Source organism: Balaenoptera borealis, assembly GCF_965194805.1.
Source record: "Balaenoptera borealis genome assembly, chromosome: 19".
NCBI classification, from domain to species: domain Eukaryota; kingdom Metazoa; phylum Chordata; class Mammalia; order Artiodactyla; family Balaenopteridae; genus Balaenoptera; species Balaenoptera borealis.
In genome coordinates this window covers 56165149-56191441 of record NC_138878.1, presented here as the reverse complement: position 1 = coordinate 56191441, position 26293 = coordinate 56165149, and the positions used below count along the sequence as shown (strand labels likewise).

The 26293-nt window shown below is 41.6% G+C and overlaps 1 long non-coding RNA gene across 1 annotated transcript in view; it reads left to right on the top strand.

Annotated features, from left to right (window-relative positions):
- The window catches only part of LOC309616332, a 28399-nt gene extending 17795 nt beyond the window's left edge, over window positions 1-10604 (top strand). The window contains exon 2 of the long non-coding RNA XR_014237428.1: window positions 9976-10604. This is a non-coding gene — a long non-coding RNA (uncharacterized lncRNA). The remainder of the gene's footprint in view (window positions 1-9975) is intronic.
- The last annotated feature ends 15689 nt before the right edge of the window (window positions 10605-26293 follow it).

Sequence of the window (26293 nt, the reverse complement as noted above, 5' to 3'; positions counted from 1 at the left end):
AGTGCCCATCATTGGATGAATGGATAAAGAAGATGTGGTGGGACTTCCCCGGCAGTCCAATGGTTAAGACTTCGTCTTCCAGGGCTTCCCTGGTGGTGCAGTGGTTGACAGTCTGCCTGCCGATGCAGGGGACACGGGTTCGAGTCCTGGTCTGGGAGGATCCCACATGCTGCGGAGCAACTGGGCCTGTGGGCCACAATTACTGAGCCTGCGCGTCTGGAGCCTGTGCTCCGCAACGGGAGAGGCCGCGATAGTGAGAGGCCTGTGCACCGTGATGAAGAAGAGTGGCCCCCACTTGCTGCAACTAGAGAAAGCCCTGGCACGGAAATGAAGACCCAACACAGCCATAAATAAATAAATAAATAAATAAATAAATAAATAAATAAATAAAGAGTAGAAATTTATTAAAAAAAAAAAAAAAAGACTTCGTCTTCCAGTGCAGGGGTGCAGATTTGATCCCTGGTTGGGGAGCTAAGATCCCACATGCCTCATGGCCAAAAAATCAAAACATAAAAAACAGAAGCAATATTGTAACAAATTCAATAAAGACTTTAAAAATGGTCCACATTAAAAAAAACCTTAAAAAAAAAAAAGATGTGGGATATATATACAATGAAATACTACTCTGTCATAAAAAAGATGAAATCTTGCCATTTGCAACAACATGGATGGACTTTGAAAAGGGTATTATACTAAGTGAAATAAGTCAGATTGAGAAAGACAAATATCATGTGATTTCACTCATATGTGGAATATAAAAATCAAACAACAACAACAAAATATATAAACAAACCAAACAAGAACAAACACATAGATACAGAAAACAGAATAGTGGTTACCAGAAAGGAAGGGGTGAGGGGGAGGGCAAAATGGGTAAAATGGGTCAACTATATGGTGATGGACAGAAACTAAATTTTTGGTGGTGAGCACGCTGTAGGGTATACAGAAGCAAAAATATAATGTTGCACACATGCAACTTATGTTATAAAACAGTGTTACCTCAATAAAAAATTTAAAAATGAGAAATCAAGAAAGACTACTAGGATCTTCTCACTGGACTACTGAAGAAGTCATACACTGAGATGGGCAAAATTGTGTGTGGAACGATTTGCGAGGAAGATCAGAAACTCAACTTTGGGCATTTTGAGGTTGAGATGCCTATTGCACATTCAAGTATAAAGAGTTCAATGCATGAATTTGGAAGAGAGGTATGGTTGGAGATATAAAATTTTAAATTTTAATATGTAGATGGCATTTAAAACTCTGAAAGGTTGAGATCACCAAGGGAGTGAGTGCAGCTTAAAAAAAAAAAAAAAAAAAGGATCAGCACTGGGTTGTTCAGATCAAGGACCCAAAAAGAAAAAAAGGGGGCGGGCTTCTCTGGTGGTGCAGCGGTTAAGAATCCACCTGCCAATGCAGGGGACATGGGTTCGAGTCCTGGTCCGGAAAGATCCCACATGCCACAGAGCAACTAAGCCTGTGCACTACAACTTCTGAGCCTGCGCTCTAGAGCCCACACAGAGTAGCCCCCGCTCGCCACAACTAGAGAAAGCCCGCCCACAGCAACGAAGACCCAATGCAGCCAAATATAAAAAATAAATAAATAAATAAATAAAAGAAAAAGAGGGAGCAGTGAAGGACACTGAGACGGAACAACCAGTGAGATAAGAAATGAAGAGATTTCAAGAGCATTATCCTGAGTAAAAAAAAACAACCTTAAAAGGTCACATAATGTATAATTGCATTTGTATAACATCCTCAATATTTTAAAGTTCTAGAGATAAAAAATAGATTGGTGGTGGTCATGGGTTATAGACGGTGGTCAGGTAGAAGTGTTAGATATTGCTAGCATGAGGTCTATCTTCTTGGTGTTGGAATAATTTTGTATCTTGATTGTGGTTCTGGATACATAAATACCTACATTTCTCATAAAATGACATACAACTACATATATACATGGTACCAATGTAAAATCCCTGGCTTTGACATTGGACTATAATTATGTAAGATGTAACCAACTGGAAAAAACTAGGTGATGGTACATGGGACCTCACTATACCACCTTTGCAACTTTTTGAGAATTCATAATTTTTTCCGATAAAAGTTTTTCTTTAAAAAAATACTCTCAGCTGGGGCTTCCCTGGTGGCGCAGTGGTTGAGAGTCTGCCTGCCAATGCAGGGGACATGGGTTCGAGCCCTGTTCTGGGAGGATCCCACATGCCGCGGAGCAACTAGGCCCGTGAGCCACAACTACTGAGCCTGCGCGTCTGGAGTCTGTGCTCCGCAACAAGAGAGGCCGCGACAGTGAGAGGCCCGCACACCGCGATGAAGAGTGGCCCCCGCTCGCCGCAACTAGAGAAAGCCCTCGCACAGAAACAAAGATACAAAACACCCAAAAATAAATAAATTAAAAAAAAAATACTCTCAGCGAACTAGATATAGAGGGGAAATTCCTCAACCTGATAGAAAGCTACAATAAATCTACAGCCAACATCACACTCAATGGTGAAAAACAAAGTTTTCACTCTAAGATCCAAAACGAGGCAAGACTCATTATCACTGCTACCCAACCTAGTACTGGAGGTTCTAGTCAGTACGATAAGGCAAGAAAAGGAAATAAAATGAATAGAACAGAAAGACTGACCCTTCCTAGAGTAAGGTAGACTTTTTCCTGCCTTTGGAATAGAACTGAATTATTGAATAGGAATCGGAAAGGAAGAAATAAAACTGTCCTTATTTGCGGATGTCATGACGGTCTGTGCAGAAAATTCCAAGGAATATACTCCCCCCAAAATAGTAGAACTAATAAGTGAGTTCAACAAGGTCACAGAATACAAGATTAACACACACATCAAAAATCATACTTCTCTAAACAAGCCATTAACAACTGGAAACTGAAATTTAAAAGATGATGCCGTTTACAATCGTATCAGAAAATGAAACACGTAGATGTAAATCTAACAAAACATGTACAGATTACATATGCTAAAATGTACAAAATGCTGATGAAATAAATCAAAGAAGACCTTAACAAAATTTAATACATATCCACGTTAACTGATTGAAAAACACAACATAATAAACTGTAATTCTCCCCAAAGTAATCTATCAGTTAATACAATTTCTTTCAATATCCCAAGTATCAAAATATTGTTACTTTGTAGAGACAGACAAACTTACTCTTACATATATAATATCCTAATATATTATATCCTAATATAATATTAGGATATAATATATGTATGTATATCAAATAGCCAAAAATTTATTTATTGATCTATTTGGTTGCGCCGGGTCTTAGTTGCGGCACACGCCATCTTTGTTGCCACATGCGGGATCTTTAGTTGCGGCATGCGGGATCTAATTCCCTGACCAGGGATCGAACCCGGGCCCCTTGCACTGGGAGCGCAGACTCAACCACTGGACCACCAGGAAAGTCCCGCTAAAAAATTTGTTTGATAATTTAAGGATTCACACTGCCTGATTTTAAGACTTACAAAGCTACTGTATGTGTGGTACTGGAGGAAGGACACACTCAATTAACAATGGAACAGAATAGAGATTCAATAAATAAACCTCCCTAAGTATACCCAATTGATTCCGACAAATGTGCAAAGGAATTGATGGAGGAAGAATTCTCCATTTCCTCTCGATAACTGATAGTGGAACGGCTGAACTTCCACAGGCTAAAAAAAGAATGAGTCTCAACTTATACCTCATTCTGTAAATTAAGACTTACTGAAGATGATTCAGAGATCACAAAATAATAGTTTAAAATTTTAGTAGAAAATATTTTTAAAATTCTTTATGACCTAGGGTTAGGTGAAGAGTTCTTAGACATGACAACAAAAGCCCAATCCAATAAAGAAAAAAACTGATAAACTGGACTTTTATCAAAATGTAAACTTGCATGCAAATATCCATCCTCCATTAAGAGGGTGAAAAGACAAGACATAGAATGGGAAAAATATTTCCAATTCATATACTGACAAAGGACTGGAACCCAGAATACATGAAAAACTTTCTTTTTTTTTTAGTTTATTTTTTGGCTGTTGGGTCTTCATTGCTGTGCACGGGCTTTCTCTAGTTACGGCGAGCAAGGTCTGCTCTTCATTGCGGTGTGCGGGCTTCTCATTGCAGTGGCTTCTCTTATTGCAGAGCATGGGCTCTAGGCACATGGGCTTCAGTAGTTGTGGCTCGCGGGCTCAGTAGTTGTGGCTCGCAGGCTCTAGAGCGCAGGCTCAGTAGTTGTGGCGCATGGGCTTAGTTGCTCCATGGCATGTGGGATCTTCCTGGACCAGGGATCGAACCCGTGTCCCCTGCACTGGCAGGTGGATTCTTAACCACTGCACCACCAGGGAAGTCCTGAAAAACTTTCTAAACTCAACAGTACGAAAACAAATAATTCCATTCAAAAATGGGCAACAATTTGTACACTTCACTAAAGAGGATATACATATGACAAATAAGCATATGAAAACATGTTCAACAGCTATAGCCATTAGGGAAAGGCAAATTAAAGCCATGATGAAATACCACTGGCCATCTATCAGAACGGCTAAAATAAAACAGACTGATAATACCCAGTGCTGGCAAGAGTGTGGAACAACTGGATCTCTCATACATTGCTACCAGGAATGTAAAATGCTAAAGTCACTCTGGTAAACAGTTTGGCAGATTCTTAGAAACTTAAACATGCTCTTACCATGATCCTGCAATCACAGGCCTGTATATTTATCCCTGAGAAATAAAAACATGTCCACACTAAAACCTATACACAAATGTTTATAGCAGCTTCACTTGCCATAGCCCAAACTGCAAATGTCATTTCCTGGTTTTGGTAATATACTGTGGTTATGCAAGCTGTTATCACTGGAAAAGAGCTTGATCAGGTGTACATGGGAACTCTCCATGCTATGTTTCATAACTTCATGTGAATTTTATTTTTTTTTAATTTATTTATTTTATTTTTGGCTGTGTTGAGTCTTCGTTGCTGCAAGCCGGCTTTCTCTAGCTGCAGAGAGCGGGCTTCTCATTGAGGTGGCTTCTCTTGTTGCAGAGCATGGGCTCTAGGTGTGTGGGCTTCAGTAGTTGTGGCTCACAGGCTATAGAGCGCAGGCTCAGTAGCTGTGGCGCACGGGCTTAGTTGCTCCGCGGCATATGGGATCTTCCCGGACCAGGGCTCTATCCCGTGTCCCCTGCATTGGCAGGCGGATTCTTAACCACTGCACCACCAGGGAAGCCCAATTTTAATTTTTTAAAACAAAGAGTGTAAAAATAAGGTCCTTAGTCTCATAGCCATGCCCCCATACCCCTTTCCTAAAGCCGACGAGTGATGTCCTTCTCCATGTGGAACAACTGACTAGTGACCCAGAGCAGGCAATCAAGAGCTCTTTCCTTCCTCTTTCCCTATGATGGGACACTAGGAAATCAGCTCTTGATTAGGAGCTTTTCTGTTTGCAAGATGCTGTCACATGGGGACTTCCCTGGTGGCGCGGTGATTAAGACTCCGCGCTCCAAATGCAGGGGGCCCAGGTTCAATCCCTGGTCAGGGAACTAGATCCCACATGCATGCTGCAACTAAGAGTCCGCTTGCTGCAACTAAGGGGCCCACCTGCCGCAACTAAGACCTGGTGCAACCAAATAAATTAATTAAATAAATATTAAAATTTGTCATCATCATGACTTAAAAAAAAAAAAAGATTCTGTCACACACTTAGAAATTCACCTTCTTAGCAGGAAGCCAAAACACACAAAACAGTGGTGTCAGAAGCAGACAGAGCTGGAAGACACCGTTGGTGACATTTTTTTAAAGATGCCCTTGCACCCTGTAATTAACATTTTACTTTTATTTATTTATTTATTTTTGGCTGTGTTGGGTCCTCGTTTCTGCGCTAGGGCTTTCTCTAGTTGCGGTGAGCGGGGGCCACTCTTCATCGCGGTGCGCGGGCCTCTCACTGTCGCGGCCTTTCTTGTTGTGGAGCACAGGCTCCAGACGCGCAGGCTCAGTAGCTGTGGCTCACGGGCCCAGTTGCTCCGCGGCATGTGGGATCTTCCCGGACCAGGGCTCGAACCCGTGTCCCCTGCATTGGCAGGCGGACTCTCAACCACTGCACCACCAGGGAAGCCCCAACATTTTAAATTAACATACGAAGCATAATTCTTGATCTCTTCACCAAATGTTCCTCCCACCATTCATGGTTAATTACCTCCATGTTCTTAGCTATTAAGTCTGCCATTGTCTTATTTTCTGCATTTACTCATCCTTAATTCAAATCCAGCAAATAACCCTTTAGTCTTCGTACAAATTTGCTCTGCTTCTACAATTCTCTCTTACCTTCCCACAGACATTTTTTTGCCTCACATGAGGTAAACTACATGATGATTTATATTTTGATTGATTCTTCAAAACTATTCAATAAGAAGCCTGTGCTAAATATCCAACCTTAAATGAAGATGCCCAATAAACAAAGGACAGTAGTCACCTCTTCTTCTAGAAGACGAGGCAATTGTCAACACTGTTGATACTATTTGGTTGGCCAAAAAGTTCGTTTGGGTTTTACAGAATATCGACAATTTCCTCATCACTAGTGAGGTTAAGCATAGGTTTGGAGTTAATACGATTATTAATTCTGCAAACTGGCCTACCTAGGAATGTTGCCCATTTTTTTTTTGCACTATCTTTTTATGAGTGACCTCAAAATATATATTTGTGTATTACACATGTTAATTACATTTTATAATATCATTTAACATTTCCTCCTGGCTTGGCATTACAACAAAGTTGGCACAGCTACTAAATACTGTCTGCACTAAGTCCTAAGATATCTCAGCATGTGTTCACCAGAATTTTCACTTCCTTATGCTGATTAAATTTTAAACATGAGATATCTTTCTATTTACTTTTCTTTAGGCTATATAATCATGAACAGATTCTGAAGAAATAGTTGAGATTTATTTAACTGATAGAAATCACGGACTTCCCTGGCGGCGCAGTGGTTAAGAATCTGCCTGCCAATGCAGGGGACATGGGTTAGAGCCCTGGTCCAGGGAGATCCCACATGCCGCGGAGCAACTAAGCCCATGTGCCACAACTACTGAGCCTGTGCTCTAGAGCCCACGAGCCACAACTACTGAGCCCTCTCGCCACAACTACTGAAGCCCACACACCTAGAGCCCATGCTAGGCAACAACAGAAGCCACCTCAATGAGAAGCCCACACACCACAGCCCGTCCTACACAACGAAGAGTAGCCCCCGCTCACCGCAACTAGAGAAAGCTCGTGTGCAGCAACGAAGACCCAATGCAGCCAAAATTAAATAAATAAATTTATTAAAAAAAAAAAAAAAGAAATCACTGCTGATTTCTGAGAAATGCTATCAATACATGGCTCTTATTTCAGAAGGAAGAGAAAACATTTATTTAAACAAAGGATTAGAGAGTCCTTCCTCCTCAGAAATCAGAGGTCAAATGATTCCTCAGAAAGTGTTCAGGAAGAGCCAGAGAAAATCAATTTGAAACAAGAAGCCTTGCAGGAAAAGCTGGAGGAGTGCCTAAAGCAATTAAGGCAGGAAAGAGTATACGGCTTAAGGCTGATAAACGAGTCAGTGAGTTGGAACATGAAAACGCCCAGTTAAGGAACATAAATTTCTCTTTGTATGAAATCCTTCATGCAGTCATTGACAAGCACGATCCTGGATGATGAAGGTGTTTTAGTCAGCATTGAGAATTCTTTTCAGAAGTTCCATGCTTTCTTGGATCTCCTTTAAGCTGCTGGGCTTGGGCAGCTGGCCACAATGGCTGGTATAGATCAGTCAGGTTTTCATTTACTAGGTCGCCCCCAGATGAATTCTACTGTTAGTAGTCCACCTGAAGAAGAAAAGAAGGCACTAGAAGAAGAAAAATCAGAATCAAAGCAGCGTACCCTAGCACAAATGCAAAATATCCACGTTTCTATCTGTACGCAGTCAGCTTACAATGAAGGAACACTAATGAAGTTCCAGAAAATTACAGGTGATGCTAGAATTCCTTTGCCCCTAGACTCCTTCTGTGTCCCAGTCTCTACTCAGGAGGCCTTAGAAACTTCCAAAGACAACCTGGGGGTCCCAGTCACAGAGCAGTGGCAAGAGTCTTTTGAAGATTTCATTACTGGAACACGTTCTCCCTCAGCAGATGCAACTTCTGGAACTGGAAGTCAAGGAAGAGGATTTATGTAGAAATAGCACGTCTTCCTCAGCGAAAATGACCAAAACAGGTGAGCATACCACAAAAAGACTCTGCTAAGAAACAACCTGTGAAGGAGCTGCATTCCTGCTCTGACTCACCCATAAAGCAGAAAAGCAAAGGAATCAGGCAAAATAGTTCTTTGGTTAATGAACCAATTAAAAGTGAGCCTTCAAAAAAACACATTTCTATTAAGAAAGAGAGAAGAACAGTGACTGTTTCATCAAAGACAACTAAAAGTAAACTCAATCTACTAGAACACTCTGTAAGTGATACTCTTGGATCTGATTTTGAATTTCAAGAAAGCATCCGTATTCTATCACACCTGACATAGGTCTAAATCTTTTAAAATTATGTTTTTGCCTTCAAATTTTAATAAATTACTTATATTTTAAAAAATAAAATAAAGTAAAAACAACATAACTGTGAAGCATCTACTAGGAGCAAGGCAATTTTGAGTACATGGGAATGCAACAGTAATGTATAAGATATAATCTCTGCCTTCATTGAGCTGTCAGGTGATGAGTGGTGGTCAACTAATGAAGAATTTTAAGGTAGAGCCAAGTGGACTTGTGGACAAAGCACATATTTGGTGTGATAGAAAGATGAGCAGGCAACATTATGAAAATGACTATACTACCCAAAGCAATCTACAGATTCAATGCAATCCCTATCAAACTACTAATGACATTTTTCACAGAACTAGGACAAAAAATTTTACAATTTGTATGGAAACATGAATGACCCCAAATAGCCAAAGCAATCTTGAGAAAGAAAAACAGAGCTGGAGGAATCAGGCTCCCTGACTTCAGACTATACTACAAAGCTACAGTAATCAAGACAGTATGGTACTGGCACAAAAACAGAAATATAGATCAATGGAACAGGATAGAAAGCCCAGAGATAAACCCACGCACATATGGTCACCTTATTTTTGATAAAGGAGGCAAGAGTATACAATGGAGAAAAGACAGCCTCTTCAATAAGTGGTGCTGGGAAAACTGGACAGCTACATGTAAAAGAATGAAATTAGAACACTCCCTAACACCACACACAAAAATAAACTCAAAATGATTAAAGACCTAAATGTAAAGGCCAGACACTATAAAACTCTTAGAGGAAAATATAGGAAGAACACTCTATGACATAAATAACGGCAAGATCCTTTTTGACCCACCTCCTAGAGAAATGGAAATAAAAACAAAAATAAACAAATGGGACCTAATGAAACTTAAAAGCTTTTGCACAGCAAAGGAAACCATAAACAAGACGAAAAGACAACCCTCAGAATGAGAGAAAATATTTGCAAGCAAAGCAACTGACAAAGGATTAACCTCCAAAATTTACAAGCAGCTCATACAGCTCAATAACAAAAAAACAAACAACCCAATCCAAAAATTGGCAGAAGACCTAAATAGACATTTCTCCAAAGAAGATATACAGATTGCCAACAAACACATGAAAGAATGCTCAACGTCACTAATCATTAGAGAAATGCAAATCAAAACTACAATGAGATATCATCTCACACCAGTCAGAATGGCCATCATCAAAAAATCTACAAACAATAAATGCTGGAGATGGTGTGGAGAAAACAGAACCCTCTTGCACTGTTGGTGGGAATGTAAATTGATACAGCCATTATGGAGCACAGTACTGAAGTTCCTTACAAAACTAAAAATAGAACTACCATGCGACCCAGCAATCCCACTACTGGGCATATACCCTGAGAAAACCAGAATTCAAAAAGAGTCATGTACCCCAATGTTCATTGCAGCTCTATTTACAATAGCCAGGACATGGAAGCAACCTAAGTGTCCATCGACAGATGAATGGATAAAGAAGATGTGGCACATATACACAATGGAATATTACTCAGCCATAAAAAGAAACAAAATTGAGTTATTTGTAGTGAGGTGGATGGACCTAGAGTCTGTCATACAGAGTGAAGAAGTCGGAAAGAGAAAAACAAATACCGTATGCTAACACATATATATGGAATCTAAAAAAAAAAAAAAGGTCATGAAGAACCTAGGACGGGAATAAAGACGCAGACCTACTCGAGAATGGACTTGAGGACACGGGGAGGGGGAAGGGTAAGCTGGGACAAAGTGAGAGAGTGGCATGGGCATATATACACTACCAAATGTAAAACCGATAGCTAGTGGGAAGCAGCCACATAGCACAGGGAGATCAGCTCGGTGCTTTGGGACCACCTAGAGGGGTGGGATAGGGAGGGTGGGAGGGAGAGAGATGCAAGAGGGAAGAGATATGGGGATATATGTATATGTATAGCTGATTCACTTTGTTATAAAGCAGAAACTAACACAACATCGTAAAGCAATTATACTCCAATAAAGATGTTAAAAAAAAAAAAGAAACATGAGCAGGGATAACTCAGGTTTGGCCTGAGTTGCTGTGACAGGGACAGAGATGGAACCGTGGACTGGTTCTAAGCTGCGGGAAGGCCTGAGTGTGCTGCTATGAGGGAAAGCGTAATAGTGTTTACATTATTTACATTTACAAACATCTTTAATGTTTGGTCTTTGATAGGCTCCCCGTCCCGTCCCTGCTTAATCCCTACGACCTTTGGGACCCTGTAACAAAGCCTGAGTGTACACCAGGAGAATTTCAAATAGAGGCACTTCTGGGCCTTGATGGAACCCATACCCTGGACCCACCTCCTAATCAATAAAGCCAAAGCCTCCTGCCCCACTTTGCTCTGACTTCACTCCCCACCAACTAAGCCTTCTCCTTGGGGAATCCCTTTACTATTTACTGTATGGGTAACAAACTTTATTTCATGTTTATTGGTGCCTGTGTGTAAATCATCCCAACATCCATATAGATTCGTGTGTGTGCGTGTGTACTGGGGGTAACTTGGAGGGGTGACCAGCAACCAGCAGGGGACACTAGGCCCACAAATTAAACAGGAAGTATTATTTTAAAAGGAGTATAATCCTCTCTCTTCATTCATTTGGGCATTTAATGGTTAAGTTACGCCAAGAAATAACGCCAGTTTGCTCCTATGACCCATAGCTTTCTGTGGATCCCGAGTTCATTCAGATGACATACGAACGCAAGGTCTTTATAATGGAACTCCAGCCTTCCTGGCTGACATCCAATGCCACCTTCCAAGCTCATTCTTCCCTTGGTGGGCATTGCGGCACCTCATTATATCCCTGCAAGCGTACAAGTCCAGGCTCTCCATAGCCTCTTCTTACTGGAGAGGGGGGCAGGGAACTGGGTATGTGTGTATATATATATATAAACATATATAGGTGTTTCGGTGAAGTAGAGCGGCTACCATCCAAAAGTATTCTCTTACTAGGCTGCCCTTCCCTGTCTTTGGGTAGAAATAGCAGTCTTTTCCTGAGGCTTTTTTTTCTATGTGCACCTGTTGAAGTTTACAGATTGCTGGCTACTCTAGTATCCAGTCTGGGACAAATGAGACAAAAAGAAAACTGAGGGATCACCAGGGAACACCATGATGCTTTGAGGGCCTCAGGGTCCCTATGTGCGCTGACTTTTTCTCTCCACCTTCCTGAGTCTCCTTATGTTTATCTCACGTATAACCTCCAGGATTCTTAGCTGTACTTACTTAGTGGATGCGGTAGGAACAAGTATGTCTACTCCAACTTTCCTGAGCCGAAGTCCTACAATTTTATGTCAAACCCACGTCGACCTAATTTTCAATAGTGCCTTGCTCCTCAAACGGTTCTACAGATCTATGAAGACACAGATTTGAGCTTTTCTAGAAAGTGGTCATTGTTCGGCTCTTGACATGACTCCTAGAACCTGTGGTGGCCAGTGTTCCATTGCTGTACTGCATGGAGAGGGAGACCTGGGCTTGAAAAATACGAATCTTCCCTTACTTCTCATACTGACATTCAATTTTTACCCTGACACCCTCAGCTTAACCCCTGGAAGGCAACTAACTGAGAGATTTTCAGGAAAGTGAGGTATTTGATTATATGTTCATTAAATCTGTGAGGGAGGCAGCATAGCATGAGCATTAGTGCCACAGGCTGTGGACGCCACCTGTGTGGTCCTCACCTCCAAGCCCCGTGAATTTGTGACCTTGATCATGTTAGTGCCTAACATCTCTGTGCTGTCTGCTCACACAACACATAAAAGTCTCTGTGATGTTTCTTTGGTACGAGATAAAATAAATTCCCATAACAAAGCATTTGAAACAATCCCTGTCACAAAGCATTATACAAGTGTGTTCTACGTAAATGCTAAATACTTGTATGTACATTATTATCGCCTTAATTCAGATCCCAAGGAAAACACTGTTTGTAAGTTTTCTCTCCCTTCTCCATGATGCTCATTTAAATCCCTAAGGTACTTACACAACAACACTGGTAAAAAACCCAGAGTGGAATGGTATCCTTTGTCTACTTGGAAGGTACGGTATCCACTTTCTATAATACATTTGCTTTTTGGAATTAAGTCATCTTGATCTTAAATTGCCCATGTATACTTAGATGTCTCGGCCCAGGCAAAGCTATGTGGCGGTTCTGATAGTGCAGCTGGTCCTGAAGCTCACAGGGAAGGATGGTCCCCGGGAGCCACAGCCACTGCCTCCTCACCCCTCTCAAGGGAGTCATGAGCGTTCTGTGTAGGATTCAGTTTCACAAGTCCAGCCTCTGGAGCTGACTTATCAGCAGGTACCCTCAATTAAATTCAGCAGTAGCTTGTGGGCTAATGAGGAAGAACACGATTCTCTCCATGCATTTTTCGATGAACAGGAAATTCAGGCTTTCCTTTCTGTAGCCCTTCTCATATCTAAAATCCGTTTTTACAGTGATGTTTATTACTTTTCTCACGCCAGGGATTAAGCCAGACTCTGAAAGAGTGATATTTCAAGTGGAAACTGAGAAATACAGACCCACTTCCCCTCATCTCAATTACCCCCCCTACTTTTTTTCTACTTGCTTGTTTTCTTCCTCCCAAGTACTGGAAGTCTGTTCAAGCTGTACTGAAGAAGGAAAATACCTCAGTGCTTAACACCATTTCTGTATTCTAAAAGTTGGCATTCTCTGTCTCTTCAAGCGGTTCTCAAATATTATTTGTTTGTATAGGCTAGGAAGAAAAATACGTTTTCACTATTTCAAATCTATTCTGTCTCTCAAGCTGGCTATGCCTTTGGATTTAGCAATGAAACAATCTATTGTACTGGTTCCCAGCTTCAGTGGATGATTTTAAGAAGGAAAGTGAGGATTCTCCCTGCACGATATACTAAACAGACTTTAGTAGTTCAGAGCATTTGGATTTCTTAGAATCTCCCCAAATGTTTCTATTGTAATTATAATGTTCCCGTTCTTTCTTACTCAACATCCTAACATTTACACAAGTGGCTGCACAAGTTGCGAGTTCAATTTGCTCTGTAATCCCGCCATGCACAAGACAAAACATCGTATTTTAATTTCTGTTATCACGGCCCTTCAGGTACAAGAAATGAGGGGTTCATTCAGGGGTATCAAAGAAGTTTTCTGATTTGGCTTTGAGCTAATAATTTAAATTCCTGAGATTGTCATTTTCTGTCTTCAAATTCATTAAGTGTTGTCTTTCAATCTCCATCACTGCACTAAAGAAAAGGCCAGGCTCAAGGGAAATACTTAACAAAGTCAAGAGGATGACGGAAAGAGTAAAACAAGCGCGCTTAAATATTCCAGGCTTCCCGTGATCCATAATCCACTATGTAAACCATGTGGCGGTGCACAAACTAAACTACAGCTCCATTAATCACCTGAAAGCAGGAAATGAGTTGTTACCATGAAAGAGAGTATATTATACAATACGCACTAACACAGAGCATTTGCAGCAACATGAATGGACCTAGAGATTATCATACTAAGTGAAGTAAATCAGACAGAGAAAGACAAATATCATGATCTCACTTATATATGGAATCTGAAATATGACACAAATGAACTTATTTACGAAACAGAAACAGACTCACAGACACAGAAAACAAACTTATGTTTACCAAAAGGGGAAAGGAGGTGGGGGAGGGATAAATTAGGAGTTTGGGATTAGCAGATACACACTACTATATATAAAAGAGATAAACAGCAAGGTCCTACTGTACAGCACAGGGAACTATATTCAATGTCCTGTAATAAACCATAATGGAAAAGAATATGAAAAAAAAAAACCCAGAGCATTATAGTTGTTACTGTTACTGTGTTTTTCCTTTTCAGATGTTCCTGAGAACTTTTCATTCACTGCCTGATCAGGGAATGTTTTTCTCATGTTACTCCCGGGCCCCACCCTCACTCTGGGCCTGATTACATACTTTCTCCCTCAAAAGCAACAAAGCATTTCAGTGTTTGGGGAAATTTTAGTGAGCACTAGAGAGAGTGCTGTATGGAGGATCCTCCTCCGTAGTAAGATCTGGGATGGCTGCATCGATAAGAGTTCCCTCACAGCAAAGAAGTCGCTCACTCTCTGCACAGGAGGCATCCCATTGAAGTGGATCCATTTTTTCCACCCACACCATCTTCCAAACACTGGCTGCATGTGGCGGGCAAAGGTCCAACAGTGGTTGCCATGTACCGTTACCTGGAAGAGTCCAAATCTGTACAGAAATGCAGGATTCCACTGTACCAGATTCCATTGTTCCTTTCTAAGTGTAAACCCAAACAAACTGTCCTCTGCGGTATCTTCCATTCACAGGAAACCTTCTCCACATTGCCCTCTCATCCCTATGCGTCTCTTGCACCTACAATAAGGTTTCCTCACTCCAGACTATATTAGCCTTTGCATCTGCTGGTCTCCCTTCTCCCGTGGAAACACCGTGAAGCCAGTGGTATGTCTCATTTACATCCATATCTAAAGCACACAGCACAGGGAGGACACATGATACGTGCTCAATAAGAGTCACTGAGTGTGTTTCTGTTTCAGAAGATTCTCTGCCATCTGTTCTGCTCTGGGCCCTGTGACGGGGGCTGGAAACCTAGTCTCTGCTCTCACAATATTCAGATTTAGGAGAGGTGGGTAGGGCTTTAAAATGAAGCATAAGTCCTGTATACCTGAAACTAAAGCAATATTGTAAATCAACTATACTTCAATTTTTTTTTAATGAAGCATAAGTCTTCATAGAGAGAGATAAGATATATCTCACTTGGCTCAAAGCTGGCTTCCAAAGAATACAGGAGTAAGACTTGAGTGGGGTTTAAGGCCCATCACTGGAAAGGCACAGAACCCTCCAGAGAGGTGTCCGTGGTGAGATGTCTCCAACTGGAACAAGTCTGTGGACACTGAACAGGGAATCTGGAACTGCTTCCTTCTCCTCTCCTCCCTGTGAGACAGCAGGAGGCCCCTAGATTGGCCACCTCTTCTCCTTATCTGCATAGAATCTGCCACCAGTTAGACCAGGGTCTCCCAACCACAGTGCCACAGAACCTAGGGTCCTGCAAGAGGTTGTTAAAGGTACTGATTAGGATAGAAACTGACAGACAAAACATAGTTTTGAGATCCTCTACATGGTATCTGTCACCTGTCTAGCTATTCCCCTCCTTGGGCAGGATACCAAATCACCAGATGGTGCCAGGAGTAAACAGAGCCAAAAGGCACTATTAGCACATAAGATGCGTTTGTGCAAAGTACAAAAAAGTGTCTGGGTTCCATGCTAATGTTTTACCTAGTCAATTAATTACTTTGTATTAATAATAACATACCTAAAGCAAATTTTGTGATTTCTCCACCAAAATCACCATCTGTGATTTCTCCTTTTCTCCTCACTATTTAAGTAATACTTACTAGCCATCAAGATATTCCAGCCCTTGACCCATAACTTTTTCTGGTTCCTCCTTCCCCTCATCCTCATTTCGAATTCCTGAAAATATGCCTTGTCATCACATAACTTCTCTCCGGCTCCCCTTCCTCCTTTTTCCAAGCAAAGCCATGGTGGCCTCACCCCAGAGCAATGCCAAGGCCTCCTCTTGGCCCTGCAAATCCTCTCCTGGCCCCTATAATCTGTTATTAAATATTTGCCAGATATACTGGATTGTGTTACTCTCCATTAGTCCCCAGAAATGATTCACCTGCTGCTGTGTTCAGAACAGAATTTAGCCCTTTCCAATGGCAACAAGGCACTATGAGCTGACTTTTCCCTACAGTCCAACACTCTCTTTCACTGATTATATGACATCCTTTCAGGTTCCTTTATCCCTGTTGAACTAATCAAGTTATCTCCCACAGCAAGGCACTAGAATGTGCTGTTCTAATACCCAGGGTCATCTGAGCCCAGCGTCCAAACATCAGGACACTGATATCCTTCCATTCTCAGGTCAAATTTATGTCCCTCATGGATGCCAACTTATACAAAATAAGGTGCTCTTTCACACAACAGGTGCTCTTCTTTTAATCACTTGACCAATCTATAACTATGCTCTAGGCCACTAATGAGCTTATCTTTTTCCCTCCATTGATGTAATATCCATGAGAGCAAAGACCCTGCCTGTGTTGTTCACCATCATAACCCAGCACCCAGGAGAACAAGGACATCTTAATAGAGGGTGAATATTCATTAGATGAAATTCAGTATTCATTCATAATTTAAGATAGATTACATTAAAAATAATAATGAAGGACATGGGGAGGGGGAAGGGTAAGCTGGGACAAAGTGAGAGAGTGGCATGGACATATATACACTACCAAATGTAAAACCGATCGCTAGTGGGAAGCAGCCACATAGCACAGGGAGATCAGCTCGGTGCTTTGGGACCACCTAGAGGGGTGGGATAGGGAGGGTGGGAGGGAGGGAGACGCAAGAGGGAAGAGATATGGGCATAGATGTATATGTATAGCTGATTCACTTTGTTATAAAGCAGAAACTAACACACCATTGTAAAGCAATTATACTCCAATAAAGATGTTAAAAAAAATAAAATTAAATTAAAACAAAATAATAATAATGGAATGCTCAAGCACAATTAAGTAAAATTTTAAAATAGTATCTGTTAAAAATTAATAAAATTAAACACATTAAATTTAGACTTTTTAAAAATTTACTTATTTATTTGGCTGCGTTGGGTCTTAGTTGCAGCACGTGGGCTTCTCTCTAGTTGCGTCGTGCGGGCCTAGTTGCCCCGCAACATGTGGGATCCCAGTTCCCCAACCAGGGATCGAACCCGCATCCCCTGCATTGGAAGGCAGACTCCTAACCACTGGACCACCAGGGAAGGCCCCTAGACATTTTTTTTTTTTAATAATTTTATTAATTTATTTATTTATGGCTGTGCTGTGTCTTCATTTCTGTGCGAGGGCTTTCTCTAGTTGTGGCAAGCAGGGGCCACTCTTCATCGCGGTGCGCAGGCCTCTCACTATCGCGGCCCCTCCCATTGCGGAGCACAGGCTCCAGACGTGCAGGCTCAGTAATTGTGGCTCACGGGCCCAGTTGCTCCACGGCATGTGGGATCTTCCCAGACCAGGGCTTGAACCCGTGTCCCCTCCATTGGCAGGCGGATTCCCAACCACTGCGCCACCAGGGAAGCCCCCCCTAGACATTTTTAAAGGCAAAAAATAAAGACAAGGAAGGAATTCAAAAACTAAGGACAACAAAGGGAGAAAATACAACATAAATTATATATGAAGTTTTAGATGCTTAATCTATAAAGAGCTCTTTAAAATCAGAAAGATATATGCCAAAAACCCAACCCAAAAATTGATAAAGAGCATGAAAAAAAAAGACATTTCACAGAAAAGGAAACATAAATGGCTTTTAAACATTCAGAAATACATCCAACAATACTAAGAATGAAAGCAATGCAAATTAAAACCATACTGAACTGGGTGCTAAACTTGAGTCAGGCTCTTCTGAGCCCTCTTCTTGACTAGGTCCTGAACTTGGGCTCTGTCCTTGGCCCACTTTGTCCAGTTTTAGCAAGAATTCTGCTGGGTCAGGTTAGCAAAAGATCTCCCACCCTCAATATCTGAACAAATTTCTCATTCCCCACCCTTGGTATCTAACCACCCTTGATAAATGACCAAATACTTCATTCTCCACCCTTGTTATATTAACACCCTGGCCGGCCTCCAGCAAGAATCCTGTCAAGTTTGTTCATCCAGAATTCTCTGATTTTCTTCTTAGAAAATTTCTACTCACAGATCCCACCTTGTTCCTTAGCTATTAAACTTCACTTCTCCCTCTTTTATTCAGAGATAAGGCTCAATCTCTCCCCTACTGCAAAACCCCTTTGCAGTAGTCTGTCTTGAATGAAGCCTTCCTTACTATCCTTCACATGTGTCATGAAAAAGTATTCCTTAGGGCTTCCCTGGTGGTGCAGTGGTTAAGAATCCACCTGCCAATGCAGGGGACACGGGTTCGAGCCCTGGTCCGGGAAGATCCCACGTGCCGCGGACCAACTAAGCCCGTGCACCACAACTACTGAGCCTGCGCTCTAGAGCCCGCAAGCCACAACTACTGAAGCCAGCGTGCCTAGAGCCCATGCTCCGCAATGAGAAGCCACTGTAATGAGAAGCCCGCGCACCACAACGAAGAGTAGCCCCCGCTCGCTGCAACTAGAGAAAGCCTGTGTGCAGCAACAGAGACCCAATGCAGCCAAAAATAAAATAAATTTATTTTTTAAAAAAGATAAAGATCTTCAAAAAATAAATAAAGCTATTGTCTCTCAGTTCCCAGAATTTGCACAAACACCAGATGAGGCCACGTTTTGCACAGTAAGACCAAAGAATACCCCCTTTATCATGTCTTCCTTAAATCACAGTCTTTTTTTTTTTTTTGACCTTTTTTTTTAAAGTCTTTATTGAATGTGTTACAACATGCTTCTGTTTTATGCTTTGCCCCTTTGGCCACGAGGCATGTGGGATCCCAGCTCCCCGACCAGGGATAAAACCCATACCCCCTGCACTGGAAGGCAAAGTCCTAACCACTGGACCGCAAGGGAAGTCCCTAGATCACAGTCTTATGTTGCTTCCATAAACGTATTCCCCCTTCTAAACAAATAAATGAATACAACACATAAAAGCAAGTACCTTATATTTATCACATAATCACCAACACCTTTCGAGGATTTTTCAGGGGGACGAGAGTCATTGGGAATAACCTCACAGAGGATGCCCAGGGACTGCTACTACGCAGAGACTCTGAGTAGCAGGAAGTGAACTCATCTGCTGCCCCCAAGTGGCTGAGAGGCCTCTGCTCTCAATCTCTGCAGGGCCACACAGAGAATCCTCATTTGATTAATCACAGTTTAATATGCAGGTGATGGAAACTACTTCATGTCAATGACGACTGCCATCCCTTCTTTTAATTTCTAATTTAGGTTCTGAAGATGACTCCTCTCACCCCAAAAGGAGAACTTGAGGAGGGGGTCCTGCATTATGGCTGAAGCCCAATTACCTGAACTTGTCCCTGTCCTCAGACAGGCCTGGAACAAAGAAGCACACAAATCGAGTAGAACTTAAGGATCTCATATTTCTCCTGGAACCTAAAGAAGAATCGGGGTCTCTGGGGTTTTGATGCACATAGACTGAGAGAGAAAAGAGAAGTGTGGCTATAGTCCAGGTATGTGAGAGAACAGAGTTCAAGCAGCCCTCACCTGGCAAAGCTGGTCCCAAGGGACCTAGTGCAGAGTGGAGATGACAAAAAGACTTTCTCTACCTCGGGTCAGATCCTCTCAGGTCTGCTGAGGATCAATGTCTATGCTTTCACAGAACCTTCGGAAGAGAGGCCTTACCCCCAGTGAAACCGAGCCACCCTAAAACCAAGTTCCCCTGCCAACTTGATCATTAATCTCTCTATTCAAAACTTTATTCCTTTTCTTGTTCCACCCCTGTTCTCCTCAGGATTGAGGAGTATCAAGGAAAAGGGGGTGTTGAAACCAAGCACGACCCTGCAGGGCCCTCCCAGGTACAAAAGCCCCTCCGTGTCCAGCGTTTCTTGTTCATAGAAAAGGGCTTTAGTCTCCTAGGCCTTCCCTGAGTTCCAAAGGGCAGACTCAAGCAGTTGCTAATTGGGGAAGTGAGGGAATGCAGAAACAAAGGAGGAGCAGTTGAGCAAGAAAAGTAATGATGGCTTAAACAACGGTTCAGAGATAAAACAGAGTCCTAGATCCTTCTCGTGATACACATAACAATTTGATGCATATCTCTGAGCTGTTCTGCAGAAACTAAGACCCTGACTCAGGTAGAGGATGGTGACTCCATGCAGACCACAAGCAAGTAGACCCCAGACTGGTTGGAACCAGAAGACTGATGATTAAGATTCCTGAAACATCTCCCTGTTACTTCACCACCAACCAATCAGAAGAAAATCATGCTCCCTACAGCCTTCACCCCAAATGTTGCCTTTAAAAACCCTTCCTTGAAAGTCCTAGGGGGTGGGGGATTCGAGTCTTTTGAGCATAAGCTGCCCATTCTTGCTTGGCACCTGCAATAAATGCTGTACTTTCCTTCACCACAACCTGGTGTCAGTAAGGTGGCTTTGCTTCCTGGTGGGTGGGCAGATCCCAGTTGGTAGCAATTTTGGTGATCACGAAGGGACAGCCAATGGCACACTGGCCCCTGACCAGTGGCTGCCTGAGCACTTCTGTCTAAGGAACAGCCCTGAGTGCTTGCCACCAACCAGGCACCATTGGCCCATGGTGTTTTTTTATTTTTGTGAGGGAAACAAGGCTCTGGCCTTGGTCTGTAAGATGTCTCTGGTAAGTGGCAGAACCTCATGTGTGACAACACCAGGGTATTCTTCCTTACTGGATTGCCTTAATTGGAATTTTCCTTTTGAGGGGGTGATGCATAGGACTTGGTCATGTGCTTTTGAGTGGCGCACCGCTTTAATAGGATTTTCCCTTCTTGGCCATCTGGCACCGCCTGAGTGGTAACTGGGAAACTCCCTTTTAGACCAAGGCTCATCTGAACCCCCATCTGGAACAGCAGGCAGGAAACTTCCTTGTGCTAGGGAATTGTGACCCTGAAAAGCTGTCAGATACTGGTCTGCCTGTCTGTTTCTGGTAATGTGTCCATGTGAAAGAATAATGGAAAACCAGAGCTGTATTCCATCTTATAGTCCCCTATGGTATAGTTTGCAAAACTGGGAGATCTTCAGCTATGCGCCCATGAAAAGAATGAAAATTATATTCCATTATAACACTGCATGGCCCCAATATCCCTTAGGCTGTGAGGAATGATAGCCCCTTAAGGGCACCTTAGACTATAACACTATCTTTCACTTTCAACATTTCTTTCTTTCAACATTTCACTTTCTTCCCGTATTATAAAAGGGAAGAAAATAGGATGAGATTCCCTATGTTTAGGCTTTTAATGTTACTGTATCAAAGTGAACCTTTTGGAATTGGTTTGGCTTTTATCTTGAGTGTCTGTGGCAGTGCATAAGTCCATAAGTCCGAATCTTGTAGTTTTGGCCGTAATTAGGGGGACCTGGTTTTGACCCTTGTTAGGGGGTCCTGGTTTTAACCCTCATTAGGGGATGTCAAGGAAAATTCAGTAAACAATCAAGTTAAGGGGAAAACAAAGGGAACTTATTCGAATAAAACTAAGGACTATAAACTGGAAGACAGGCTCTCTGAAGGCTCTGAGAAACGTTCCACTAGTTAGAAGTTGAAGGCACAGCCTTATACATTTTTGAAACAAAGGATCACACATCAAAATGACACACTGATACTAGCAAACCCGGGCCCCCTGCATTGGGAGCACAGAGTCTTAACCACTGGACTACCAGGGAAGTCCCTAAACTTGTTTTCATTCATTAAAGATTAATCCTATCCAATAAAAATTTTAAAAAAAAGATTAATCCTAGATCAACATGCTACTTTAAAAACGTGGGATAGTTTGTTACATTCAGAAATATTTTACTGTAAGTACCAATGTTTAAGTCAATTAAATAAAGCTCTTTTACAAATTAATTTTAATCACACCATCTGGAGGTAGGGACATGTCATATTTACAATGTACAGACAGACAGACAACCAGATAAAAACAGAGAGATCTCATGGTTTTCCTGCCTGAGTTAAAAAGTCCTCTTTTACCTTTGTTTCTTTCAATTTCAGATTATACTAATTCAGCCAAGGCTGCAGTCTCAGGTGATGTGGGCTGTGTTTACATTTCAAGAACATGATAAGAGTTATAACTTTAAGTTTTCTCCTAGGAAGACTTTTGCTCTCGCAGGCTCAAAAAAAAATTTTTTGTTTGTTTGTTTATTATTATTATTTATTTTGAACACTTAGAAGCCTGATAAGGAGCACAGTATCACGTTTTGGGCCTTCAGGATGGGGAAGACTCCTGACCGACTCCTGACTCGCGTGGGAGGAGGTATTTCAGGCTGAAGGACCAGCACGTGGAAAGGCCCCAGGAAGGCATGCGGGGAAATGGGGAGCCCGGTGCCCTGTGGCTCCTATGTGGCGTGGACTCCCCAGTTTGAATGCAAGAATGAATTCATACCCGTCTCTCTTCCCTGGTGTCCAGTGCATGCTGGGCCCCCGGGGAGGTCTCAGAGGACACGCTGAATGACTGATGAATTGATTGGCTAGGTTTAGTTAGCCTGGGAAAGGGATTAACCACTCCGGAGAGTTAAAGTCAGTTTCCTGGATTAAAGCACACGTTCCTTTGTGCTTAGGAGAGCTAAAGTCAATTTTCCCTTGACCCAAAGCAGGACATTAACATCACACATGAGCAAAATGACGTGCACCTACAAGGAGCGTCAAAGATGGTGGAGTGTCCACATCGCCTCCTCTCAGGCTCAAAATTTTGAAAAAACGTTTTATCAACCTGACTTTCTCTACAGTTTTGGAATGTCAAAAGGGCTCCATCCTGGCCATTTAAGAGTTAAGAGAAGTGCTTACAAGCACTGGCTTCCTTCCAGCTGTACGCGAAGCCAGGCAGAGTTCCGCTAGTGGCTGTTCATCATGATCATGGAGCACTTTGGCCTTTGAGCACAGTTTCCCATTATTAATTTCACAGCCTAATTTGGATATGATCTGAACAACTTTCTGAGGGCGGTGTGATGGATTAAATGTGTGCTACTTCTGAGTCTATTACCCCAAGGACTTACCCTTGGGAGGGTCTGACTCTCTCACCTGTCTCGGTTTCTCCCTCTGACAGACTAAAACTGCCGTGGCTGCTTGGAGCTCTAGGTGATCAGCCCATCATGCATCTCCAGCAAGCAGAATTTACTTAGTGACTGTAGAAGGATCCCCTGTGGGATGGCTGCACGTCACAAGGACTGATCCTTAGACACCTCTGCCAAGTTCTCAGTCACCTGAGAATGCCCTGTCCCGGAAGGAGCAAAAGTCCCTTAGGAGCTGTGCAGGCTCAGTCTCTAATTTCACTAGCAAACAGTTTGTTCAGAAAATATCTATAAAATCTTTCCAATATAAGCCAAATTTTTACAAAGGCCAGCCAACCCAGTTTACTCCAAGTCCCAAGAAAAACAGCTCAAATAAAATTCAAGACACCATTTAAAGCAATGATGTCTGGATATTAGGAGAAATCAGCAAAGCACCTGAGGAATACCAGGAAGTGGGTGGAGCTGAAAGGGCACCAAGCTGGTACCAAGCACCTGTTCAGGGTAGACTCTAGGTGTCCTCTGGTGGGCATCTCTAATATCCTGCCAACTATTCCAAGAATACATCAATGGAAATTTAATTTAAAAGTTTTTTGTAAGGGGTGCAAGGACTTCTCTCAAGCCAAACTGAGAATTACAACCCAGGAGTCAGACTCTCAGAAAGCACTCAGAATTGTTCCACCTGTTAGAAGTTGAAGGCACACTCATACATATTTTCTAAACAAAGGATAGTACATCAAAATGGCATATTGATATTATACATAAAGTTCACCAAGGATACACAGTCTAGGTAAACACTTACAAAGCAAGCAACAAGTCACCATGACCCCCTACCGAGATGGGAAAGAATGCTATTCTTTTAAGAAGTTACATTGCTAGCATCAGAATAAAGGGGAAAAAACTCTTTCAGGTCCAGTAGGCACTCCCATCTTTGACAAGCTCTGATTAATGTGTAATGCAGATGCACATTGCACATTAGGGACAGAGGGAAGAGGCCCAAATGGACACCTTTCATGTTTACATTTTCTTCTGCCTTTAAATATAAATTTTATTTTGTCAGGGCCCTGGTTTTGACCCTCATTAGGAGGTCCTGTTGCAGGGGGACCCCACTGGTAGGAGAGAAAGGAAGTGAAAGGATTAATCATTCTCAGAGACACTCCTGGTATTGACCCTTGTTAGAGGACCCTGGTTTTGACCTTCGTTAGAGAGTCCTGGTAATTTGAATGTGGTCTAGATACTCCTGGAAACTGATAGCTTAAATTTGGTCTTGGGTGTGATTCACAGCCAATAAGTTCATCTGAAAATGAGGCCTGTGAATGTGAACGAGTGACGTCTATTATTATCTATTACTGTTATTTGTTTAAACTAAATTGGCTATATGCAAACTAAAGGAAATCTTGCCCTTAAAATGGCCAACATGGGGCCCTTCTGATGTTCTAAAACTGGTTTTTGCATATGCAGTTAAAAAAACTTGGCTTCTAGGAGGAACTTGCATTTTTCTTCCTGTGCCTCTGAGATGTAAATATTCTACCAGGGCTCTCAGGAATTCATCTTATTTGACCATCTCCAATTCCTGAGACTGAAGAAAAAAAAGGTAAAAGAGGCTTTTTAAAAACTGAAGCAGGGAGACTTCTCTGGCAGTCCAGCGGTTAAGACTTCGCCTTCCAATGCAGAGGGTGTGGGTTCAATTCCTGGTCGGGGAGCTAAGATCCCACATGCCTTGTGGCCAAGAAAAAAAAAAAAAAAAAAACCCAAAACATAAAACAGAAACAATACTGTAACAAAATTCAATAAAGGCTTTAAAAATGGTCCACATCAAAAAAAAATCTTTAAAAAAAAATCACTGAACCAGGAAAACTATGAGATCTCTGTGTCTATATGAATGTACGTCTGTGTACATTATAGATATGTCTTTACCTTTGGATGGTATTATATCAAAATTAATTTGTAAATGACCTCTATTTTTTTGGCTTAAAGGCAATTAAGCACTTATATAAATTCTCAAAAATATAAAAGAAACTAACCTAAATGCATTTCAAGTTCACATGATCTGGGAAATATTTAGTATTAAGTTAATGTCTGGTATTGAAGATAGTTTAAGCTTGTTGGTTGAATTAATATAGATATGTCTTTAGGGTCGTCACTATTAAGTATGACACTTTTATTATACCTAGGTTTACTGAAAATCAATAAGATATTCCTGTTATAAAATTTGTCAACAAGGAAAGTAACTGGATATGATGAAATTTTTAGGTAAGTTAAATGTAAATAAGATAAAGAGTTTTGGGGTGAACTCTTTGGGAATAATTATACTTCAGGAATGTCTACTTAGAAATAGTCTCTCCAGACTTTTGTTGGTGGTGGTGGTAACTTCAAACTTTAGAGTTTTGCTAAATTAAGTAATGGGAATTCACTGAATATCCAGATCATTTCAAATAGGATAAAATACTGCAATATTAATTCCTAAACAGGTCTAAGTTTACTACTTTTGTCTACTTGTGAGAGAAAAACGAAAGATGTTGCATTTATTAGACACACATTTATCAGTACCACACTGAGGAAAGAGATTATGTGATGAAAAGATACATGTTTCTAGAGGTAATAGAATATGTTCATAAATTTGCCAATCAGGAAATGCTAATATGTTCACAATTGCTTGTTTTTTGGTTTTCATTAGACATTAAGGTTTTTAAGAGTTAAAACTGTAATGTAAAATTGAAGTTACTAGAAATAATAAGTGAAACATTTCAGTATGCAAGGAAAGTAAGAATGTGTGTTTTCAGTAAAAGAAGGTATGAGGAATGGAAATGCATTTTGCTAAGGGGAATAAAAGTAATGTGGTCCTCAAGCTGCTTATTTCTAACTGGGAAAGAAAATAAGGGACAAACCAATATGGATACAGAAAGTTGTGTACAGTTTTTTAAAAAGGAGCCCTTGCACTTCCCTGGTGGCACAGTGGTTAAGAATCTGCCTGTCAATGCAGGGGACACAGGTTCGAGCCCTGGTCCAGGAAGATCC